Here is an 8,828-nt window from a genome sequence, read left to right as displayed (position 1 = left end):
ATGGAACCTAGTTCTATCATTTTTGCAGAGAATATAGGTTGCAATACTTCACAATTACTTATCGTTCTTTTCGGGTGTAGAATACCGCCGGTTCAATACTACATAGTCGTAGTGTCTTAGTAGTATTGGACCCCCAATTAAAAATTGAGGTGTAGGATGCTCATAATACTATTATTGCTAATCTATTGATTACATATTAAGGAAAGGTTAAATAAATTAAAGAATTAGAGCCAGTAAACATATTAAACTTTACTATTTAAATAATAATATATGAGTAATATGTCAAGGCATATTTAAAAAGTAATAAAATAAAAGATACGGACCACCGCACTAAGCTTTCCCGCTTCCATTGTTTAAAATTAAATTAAGTCGTGCTGCAGTTGTTATTTAATCATCTAGTGACAAAATTTCAACTGTAGTTGTTATTTAATCATCTACTGACAAAATTTCAATTGCAGTTGTTTTTTAATCATCTACTAACAAAATTTCAACTGCAGTTGTTATTTAATCATCTACTGACAAAATTTCAACTGCAGTTGTTATTTAATCATCTACTAACAAAATTTCAACTGCAGTTGTTATTTAATCATCTACTGACAACATTTCAACTGCAGTCGTTATTTAATCATCTACTGACAAAATTTCAACTACAGTTGTTATTTAATCATCTACTACACTCTTAAAAATTCAGGTGGTTTCGCAGAAAATTCACCGTTAAGTTTACAGGTCTTTTACCAGAATTGACATTTCAGGTGAAATTTCCGTAAATTTTGAACAGTGTATCCAGCATTTGACCAAAGTTCTTTCGAGTTGTTTGAAGTTGTTATCATATTTCGAATAATAGAATGAGTATTAAGTTATACGAAAGAAAATAACTTTCAAAGATGTTTTTCATTATTTCTTCTGGTTTAATTGCAAAATAATTTGAAGAATTATTAAATACTTTTAGCCTTATATTTAGTGGTTGCAGACACTGTCGTAAGATACTTTTATGACAAATGAAAGTTGTTTCCGCAACTGAAGCATTTAAGACAAAAAAAAAATCTCGCCAGTAATGAGATTGTTTGTGTTGTGTGTATTCCAACATTAGAAACTGTTGATCATACATTTTCTTCATTTACATTATAGGTGAGTACATTTATTACTATTATTTTAAGTATATTTATAAGGTTCTTATTGCTCATATTTTACGGATTGGAGTTCAAATTTCTTTTAGTATTTCATGATCGTCTTCTGTGTAAAGTTTTAACCGGTGAAGCACCTCGGTTTTTTGCATCCAAAGTTTGATCGCATGTTCAGTGTACAAATAACACACTGACGTTCAAGTCGCATATTATGCAACATCACATAAGGAAAAGTACGTTCGGAACTGTTCTAGTGCAAGTAGTAATGCGTGCCGTCAATTTACGTGCAAGGAAAAAATTGGGCCTTTGTGCCGTAGAGTAGATCCAGTATTTTCAGGCCTATAAACGTTAAAATTTTATTATTTATCAAGAAATTCACTGTCACTATCTTAGAAATTGTTTCTTGGTGCGCATTCACTTTAAGAGGACCTCACCGTTTGTGTGTAAATGCTGCGTCCGGATATATGCTATAAAACTGCAGTAACCTGTGCTGGGTGGCCACTAAACGGACAAATGCCATGTAATAGAGTCAGGACAGGGCAGCCCGAGTGGTAACAAGTGTGCGTGCGTAGGTAGCAGGCGTGTCAGCGATGGTAGGTATTCGCGTAAACAAGGATGTCGTTGAAAACACTTAGATAAATTTGGGATAATAGTTAAGAACAGCTACTTCTCATCTCCCGTGCACGAGGATACATCTTACTGTTGCACTACCTAAACACCCTAAGTACAAGGGCAAGAACTCAGTCTATTACCTACTTTTTAACATCCTAGATAGTCAGTGAATAATTCCTGAAAGTATGGCGTTTCTCGTCCTTCCCTAAATGGGAAGTACGGCTCCTTAACTATAACCAAATTTGGTTATTATCTTAACACGCGATTACTTACCTTTGCGATTTGCACAATGCCGACACTGCATTTAGGAAATTATAAACAACTAACTGGTTTGTGGTAGAGGACTTGAATTCCTCTCAAACTTTCATGTACTCACTTTTCTCATATCATTAAGACATTTGAATATACGTATGACTGTTTCTACATTTCTTTATTTTCAATGTTTTTCTACATTGGTCATATTTTCTGCTCAATTTCAATAATACGTACCGGTCCACAACATATAATAACTCTTTTCTTCACAACACACATTCTTATAACACTCAAAATCGAGTTGCCATCTTTGAATACGCCGAACTAATTTCCTCATTATACCCTAATGTCTCATGTCAGTATGCATCCACTGAAAATAGTACCAGCAGCACGCAGATTTTCACGTCTGAAAATATTGCATTAAACTATCTAGCGTGAATTAAAAAAAATACTGTGTCTTTCCTTGAAAATTTACGTATTTTTCATATTTCAGGTCCTACTCTCACGCACTTAACTCGAAATTCTCTGTGGATGCTTCGTTATACATTTTAACTAGTTAATGAAAATAGTGGAGATCGGAATATGACTTCGCTTTCGTGCCTTTCTCCAACAGTTGATTGCAAGGAAAAAAAGGTGAGTAAGGCTAGGGAAATTAAGTTTACAAATTTTACAGTAGCCCTGTAAACATACTTTTTTTGATAAGAAGTTTTCAATTTAATACACTGCTTTGCTGAACATTCAAAATTTATAATTAATCAGCATATTGAGTTGCTGGCTAAAACACACCAACTTCATTTGCTTTATACAATAATTATTGCTTTTTATAATTATCGTTGTTATTTAGCAACAGTTAAACTCTCTTTAACGTAAAGTGTTTCATGCTTATTTTCAATGTTCCGATGTATAGTTATCTCATATATTTTGCGGGGGCGCGGTGGCTCAGTGGTAGAGCGTTCACCTCTGGTGCTTGGGGTCCCGGGTTCGATCCCAGCCCCCGCCAAGTGAACTTTGTGGTGGACAAACACCGTGCTCGTGGATTTTCTCGGGGTTCTCCCGTTTCCTCCCACTTTCTTCATCCCACCATTTCACTCATCTCTCATTATCACCGTCTCCTTTAGCCTAATCGGCATAACCGTGGGACGTAAAACTCAAAGATTTCATTTCATTTTCTCATATATTTTGCATGGCACAACTTATCAATAAATATTACTCTTCAATCCTTATTCTTAATCTAAGCTTAAATGATTGCATGGTAGTGTGCATTTTGAATACAACTCTTGAACTTTAACAAATAATTTTCTATGAGTTGAGTATACTTTTCTATGAAATGCGAGATTTTTTAAAAATATGATTGTCTTTAGGTATTTATAAAGGAATAATTTTTAAAATCATGAAAGACTGAAAATTTCAAATAATATGGAAAGATTGGCAATTTATCCATAAAAATGAATACATTATTTAAAATATTTACAGCTCATACTGAACTGAACTACATCTTTGATAACTTTTTTTTCTTTACTTATTATGAAACGATGGTATGGTGTGGCTACTTGGCAGTTGTTACCATTTGCTCTGCGTCGACATAAAACCTCTGTTTACTAATTGCTACATTATGATCCGCTTGTCTTCATTACTGTCTGTACGCTGTAAGTTGAAATCATTCCTAATGCTGTAGCGATATTTTCTTACATTCTTTTTTTTTATATATATAATTATTTTGCTCACCAAACACCACACATCCATACCATATATTAATGATTTACTTTTTTTGCACTTATTCAAGGGTTTCATTATAAACAACTTTTCGCTGAAGATAGAGTTAATATGTGCCGAAATATTAGATGAGGCAAACATCAAAGTCCGTTAATTTTAACTATCATCTATTTTGAATCTACAGTATAGCGTTGCTTAGTGCGTTTATATAATTGACCCTGATTCAGTAGTGAGATGATTCGCTTTTATAAGAAAAATGTCTTAACATTAGTAGATCTCACTTCAATTTTTTAAGATTAAAATAAATAAATATGGCAGGGCTTCCGGTTAGCCGAATAATCAGCACGCGTGCCTTCTGCAAAATACGTATGCAATAATTTCTCCATACTTATGCCTATAATTCTATGAAATAAAACGTTTTTTAAAACGAAGTCGTTTGTTGATATTTGAACAAAGAAGTCAACAAATAAATAAAAGTAAATGAAATGAAATCTTTGAGTTTTACATCCTGTGGTTATGCCGGCTAGACTAAAGAAGACGGTAATGAGGAGAAATGAAAGAAATTGTGGAATGAGGAAAGTGGAAGAAAACGGGAGAATCCCGAGAAAACCCACCCATACGGTGTTTGTCTAACACAAATCTCACTTTCCGCGAGCTGGAATCGATCTAAGGACCCCATACACTAGATGTGAACGCTCTACCACTGAGCCACCGCGACACCCTAAAGAAATGAAGACTACAAACTAACCAATTACATTTTTTTAACCAGTAGGTTGAAATTTTATTAAGTTGTTGCAGGTTCAGTTTAGTAAGTTATTGCATCGAAATTGAACTAAAGTGATGTGAAAATAAACCTGTATTGTACCATTCAACCCATACACTTCATAGTTGAAGTTCCAGAAAACAATTATTCATAATGTACATGTATTAACAGAGTTCTTCATAGATATGACAAAAAAAGCCTATAGCCACTAAGGTCAAAGAGTATTCCAGATTCGATAAAGTGGATGTTAAGGTACTTTCAGACTTGTCACAACATTTTCATGCGTTCAAACACAGGTCAATGATATTGAAGTGCTACACAGAACAAATTTGTTCATTAAGAGGAATGTTTATGAATAGTTTGTCAAGATTCAAACTAGGTTGTTCATTCTTGTATAAAAGACCACTTGAACAACAAACGAGTTAAAATAATCAACTGTCATCTGGCGCACAAACTTTAAAATTTGAAGATTGTATGGCACAAAACAGGTTTATTTTCACACAGCATATTTATAATTTTGTTAAGTGGTTGGTGTTTTAATGAAGACGGGAGTTCCTATCGAAAATTTCAAGTTACTTATATGACTGACGTATACAAGATTAGTTCAAGTTAATAACGATTCTCTCTTGTTGCGTGATCCAGTGACGTCGCTCCATACACCAAGTAAAGTGGCTTCACAACATTTGTCGGAGTAAAATTACTTATGGGTAGCTACTTGGCCATAAGACCTAAGTTTTCACATGTGCCGAACACTTACGGTGAATAGAACCTGATACACTGTGAGCGTGGCGATAGATGATTGCAATTCCACAGAACAATCCACTTAAACGCTCTACAGTTCTGGAGGCCAAAATGCGAGGTCGTCCTCGCTGCTTTTGTGTTCAGGAACGTCGCACCACTTTTCCTCTTCACTGCAACAACCTAAGTAAGTCTCTGGTTTTTTTTTTTTTTTTTTTTTTTTTTTTAAGAGCTTAAGTATCCTGAACCAGTTACACATTAGATGTGGCATGCAACCATCTCACCACGTTGACGTTCGTAAAATGCACAGTTTTACTCATTCGGTTCTCTCACCCATTTAGTACGATTATGAATATTGTCCATATCTATGTATCCCAGACACATTGTTTGATACCACTATTATTTGAAATCTGTAATACACTATTTCTTGTTACCTTTTATGGTGCGAAATTGTTAATCGTTTTCCACAAATACAAACCTGTTTTCGAGACTTCTATATATCTTAATCCACAGTTCTTATGCCAGCTTCACGAATGTGAAATAGTGCAAAATGAGAATGGTTAGTGTTAATCAAAACTTAAGTAAATTTATAGAATAGTTAATGCAAATGTATATGAATAATTCATAGTATTGTTTATGAAACAGAGAAGAGTTTGTCTTTTAAAAAAATCGTACAGGAAAGGAAAATGTAATGGTATGAGAGACATAAGAGAAACACCATTAAGCATGATATTGCGCTCAGAGTTACATAAGTCAATTTACAACTTGAAAGAAATAAAAATAGGTTTTGCCTATTTTTCTCTAGCTTCGAAATATATTTGTTTCTGATTTCAGGTGTTTTGTTGGAATTAATCCAGAAATTGAATCCATTCCGTGGAAAGCGAGGGAAGATACGGCAACATGATACTTCTAAGGATTATCCGTAGCAAATTTTTGACTTCCATGAAATAACTCATTGTCAGTTTATAAACGGAATATTGACTAGACTGATCATTTCTTTTTTATTTCATGTACTATCATTAGAGAATTAAATATGATGAGATATTTAAGAATATATTGTTTTCATTTGGTTTTTACTAAATCCTGTTAATTTATGTTTAAATCTTTAAGTATTTTTTTTTCAGTAGCGTCATTTCAGACTTTGCCAGGTAGGAGTAAGTTAGTCCATCAACATAAGAGTTTTACCTTTTGAATTAGTATTTTAGTATACAATTTATTGAAGAGCATGTGATTCTCAAACCCAGGGGGGTAATTATCCTCCTTGCCCTTCCCAAATGATTCCCTGCTTCTCTCTCTCTGAAAACCTTCTTCTGCTTTCTGTACATGTAGACTTAACTCTGGTTGTATTACTGTTACAAAGGAAAAGTGTCGTGAATACATGCACGTTTTTGTATACAAACTACTGTATATTCCTGAATGCAAGACTAGGTATTTTGCCGCACTTTTGTAACCGTAAATATGGAGTCGTCTTGCTTTTGCGACATATCATGTAGAGTTTTTCTTCACTGAACAGAATCACGAGATTCCATTAAACGATAAATTTACCCATTTCCTTGACTACCGCTTTAGCCTTCAATGTTTGAAGATTCACTGCAGAGGCATCATGTGGGAAGAGTAGGGGCAATTGCATCCTACTTAGCACTTAGTTTGAGAAATAGACGCTTTTTAATAAATTGTGTACTAATATTGTAATGAAAAAACGTGAAACTTATGTCAGTGAACAGTTTTGTTCCTCCTGCCAAAACCTGAAATAACGCTATTGATCCAGTGGACCCTTCTAATGAGAAAGAGTAAGTGAGGTTTCTATTTGATTTGATTTTTAATGTAGTTTTGAAAATATGTCCTGTATGTGCTATAGATGTATTTGTGTAATCCTTTGGTAAAAATATGGTGGTTCGTCTTAGGGCGGGGAGATTTGCTTAGTGGTTTTCAAATACCCTGGGTTTTCTGATTTAGGTTTTTAAAGTTGGAGAGATTTGGCTTGTGTGTGTCAAGAAAACCCGAGGTTTTTGCCCCCTTGGTTTTGGCAAAAAACACCAGCAAAACACCAGTGGTTTTTCGTCTGGACAGTTAAATATCTCTGGGTTTTTAAAAATGGAGATATTTGGTCTACAGTGAAAAAACCCAAGGTTTAAATACCTAGCACTTTACTGAGGGAAATTTATCCTACTGGTAGCAGTGTTTTTACAGGTATTGATTACATTACGCATTCTCCGCACAGGCACTTTTCAACGAGTTGGTGGTGATTTGGTAAATGTGCATCGCACAACTGCAGGAAAAATATTTTACAGTGTAACTTGAATTATAGCTAGAAGAAGGCCCCAGTTCATAAAAATGCCTGCAGGAACAGAAGTGCCTGTAGTGAAACTGAAGTTCTATGAGGACTCACAATTCCCTGGTGTAATTGGAGCAATTGATTGCACCCATATTCCAGTTCTGTCACCCTCTGGTCCAACTGCAGAGTTGTACAGAAACAGGAAAGGGGTACATAGTATCGGGAATACACAGCTACTTTGTAATTCTAATATGAAAATATGAAATATCGTTGCACGTTGGCCTGGCTCCACCCATGATTTAACAGTTTGGAGGAATTGTTCCCTAGTCATAGCCGAAGAAAGAAACCTTCCTGGATTATTAATAGCTGACGGTGATTGTGCTAGTACAAGCTACATGTTAACGAATATTCCAAATCCTAAAAACGCTGCAGAAGAAAGATATAACCATGCTCACAGGAAAGCAAGAAACGTTCGCTGGGTTCTATTCGATTAGACAGACAGGGAAAATAATACTTTTCAGTCACATGCACAGCAAGTCGGTGGATTTCAAGAAAAACCCTGGGTATTTTACCCCACGGTTGATAATAAGCAAATCTCTTCACTAAAAAACCCTAGGTTTTCGCAAAAATACCTCGGGGGCAAATACCTAGTGTTTTACTAAAAACCAGAGGTTATTTTCCCCACAGCAAATCTCCCCGCCCTTTGTAATTATGTGTGAATTTGCAGGAGGAAATAAAATTTAAAGTAATCCTAACATACTTGTGAAAAAGTGCACTTCAAAATATTCTTACTTGTAACTCTATCAGTAATAGTCACAATAATTGATTATTTATTAATATTATTTTTTCCCTTTTCCTGCTTGCAAAGTTGAATCTTGTACTTCAGTTATCGAAGACATTAGAGAAAGTTTTGTCTAAAGAATGTGAATATTGCTTTGCTGTCTTGTGAAAATGCAGATGATAGGAAAAGAAAGAGCGTAAACGCATTGTTCATTGTATTACATTGTCCAGAAAGAAAACCAAGTTGTTAGTAGTAGGGGTCGATCTGGGTAAATGGATGTTTAGATCGTTAGCGATGTCAAACATGTCAATCTTGCTCGAATTTTACCATAATGTAATCCATTTTGGCTGCGAGAAGCATCTTGGACATTGAAATTTCCTGATTGATAGTAACTGAACTATATTTCAGTTCTTGCTTTTGATAACGTATCTTGCCCGCATTTTCGGCCAAGGAACAAGAGTTGATTCTATTTCACTTTATAATTTATGGAAGAACTCGCCTAAGCCTATTCACTGTAAAATTGTTTTCTTGAGGTGCTTTCTTGAATTTGATGTTGAAAAATCTCAACTA

At 34.7% G+C, this 8,828-nt stretch overlaps 1 long non-coding RNA gene across 1 annotated transcript; it reads left to right on the top strand.

The window, feature by feature from the left end:
* The first annotated feature begins 800 nt into the window (after positions 1 to 800).
* LOC145665697 (uncharacterized) lies at positions 801 to 6,254 on the top strand. Its single transcript, XR_014127602.1, has 3 exons — positions 801 to 1,128; positions 2,482 to 2,621; positions 6,037 to 6,254. It is a non-coding gene; the product is annotated as an uncharacterized LOC145665697 (long non-coding RNA).
* Positions 6,255 to 8,828: the final 2,574 nt, after the last annotated feature.

This window comes from Thermobia domestica, chromosome 12, assembly GCF_964235325.1.
Source record: "Thermobia domestica chromosome 12, izTheDome1.hap1.1, whole genome shotgun sequence".
Lineage (NCBI taxonomy): Eukaryota > Metazoa > Arthropoda > Insecta > Zygentoma > Lepismatidae > Thermobia > Thermobia domestica.
Note: the sequence above shows the minus strand (reverse complement) of the source record. Positions and strands in the feature narration are given on the sequence as shown.